Source organism: Hipposideros armiger, unplaced genomic scaffold, assembly GCF_001890085.2.
Source record: "Hipposideros armiger isolate ML-2016 unplaced genomic scaffold, ASM189008v1 scaffold_168, whole genome shotgun sequence".
NCBI lineage: Eukaryota > Metazoa > Chordata > Mammalia > Chiroptera > Hipposideridae > Hipposideros > Hipposideros armiger.
In genome coordinates this window covers 2,828,278-2,829,840 of record NW_017731518.1, presented here as the reverse complement: position 1 = coordinate 2,829,840, position 1,563 = coordinate 2,828,278, and the positions used below count along the sequence as shown (strand labels likewise).

Below are 1,563 nucleotides of genomic sequence, written 5' to 3'. Positions count from 1 at the left end.
CTTTCATCAACCACTGTTCTCATGTCAGAGGAAATCCCAGCTGCTATGGTGTGTTGCCTGCAGAGGAACCTGTGTATAACTGGAGAACAGTAATAGTGAGTACCTACACCCGGATACCATCCATCAGTTACAGGCAAATTTCCTGTTCACACCAGCCTTCCACTTGGCGTATGCTACCTGCCACCCAAGCTTAAAGACCACACGGGCTGAAAAAATGCTTACAGCCATCAGTGGTGTGAATTTGACAGTCCGTGTGGCTGATGATGAGGGATGCTGTCAAGAAGGAAACTGCCCTTTGTCATGGCTCTTCACTCAGCTGCAGACTGCTTTCAATGACTTTTATAAAAAAGGAGGTGTTTTTAGGGTTCTCACACCACTGCTTCTCTTTAGTCCATCTGGAAAATTGCAAAAAAAGTCATGATTGTTCCCTAAAAGCCATGGGACAAAGGCCCAAAGTTCCCCTGCAATGGCTGTACCTACAATTTTGTGTTAACTTACCCTCTTTCCCCTCCCAAGCTCAGAGCTACATGTATTCAACCAATTTATTTATGTTATAGTAGCCTCCGGCAAAAAAGAAAGGTCCCCACCATCTATCTCTCCATACATGTGTTCTTGTATATTGTGGTTTTAATGTACCCATTTTATGAAAGCAGTCTTAATGTGGTGGGGTGTAGATACGAAATGAGTTTTCTTTTTCTCCAAGACGCTTCTTTGAAGAGGGTGTTTTGGTTCCAGCTTAAGCTCTTCTGCTTCCACTTCGGGTTGCTGGGTAAAATACAGGATGCCCAGCATTTTTATTTGCGAAATCTGGCAACCCTGCTTTCACTTCAACTCCCTACTTCCACTTCAATCCCCGCCCCTTACCAAACACCACGTGGCCTCTTGTGTTTGGGAACTCCTTGCCTGCTGCTGGGCAGCCCTCTTATATGGGGTGTGATAAGTCCAGCCCCTTCTGCCGTGTGGAATTCACCCAAGGAGACCCATATATCCTTGTCACGTGTCATGGTAGTAGCTCAGGCTTTTCCCCCTTGTCCCCTCTCTCGGTACTGTCCTCCCTTGGCTGCCATCTTTCTCCTCTTATCTCCTCTTGCCCGAATGGGCAGGAATAGAAGCCCATTTTCCCTTTTTGCTGGCACCCCAATTTCTATTAATGATTCTTTTGGATCTTTCTGTCTTACTGGGCATTTTTAGGGGGCAGGAGGGCAGTAACTCCCTCCACTTTCTCATGGTCGTGGGGGTAGAATATGGAACTCTGCTCAAAGCCAAAGATTACCCATCATCCCAAAGGCCTCTCCATATATGCTAGTTCCACCCTAGGAGCTTTCTGGTTGCAGTAGTGTTTTTTTAGAATTTGAGAGCTGTTTAGCACTCTTTTTGTCCCCAGCTTTTGACTTTAGCCACCAAACTAACTGGGGACCAAATGGAAAGTCCCAGTTTAACATCCTGCTGCATTATTTATTTAGAACAGTGCTGCGGACTTCTATTTTGAAGGGAATATTCACCAATCTCTGCAGAACATCCCTGAAAACCAGCTGGTACAACCTGTTGTTCTCCAGCAAAAGG

General features: G+C 45.7%; 1 protein-coding gene across 1 annotated transcript in view; it reads left to right on the top strand.

Moving 5' to 3' along the window:
- The window catches only part of SPIC (Spi-C transcription factor), a 15,004-nt gene that overhangs the window by 9,320 nt on the left and 4,121 nt on the right, over window positions 1–1,563 (top strand). The window lies entirely within an intron of this gene.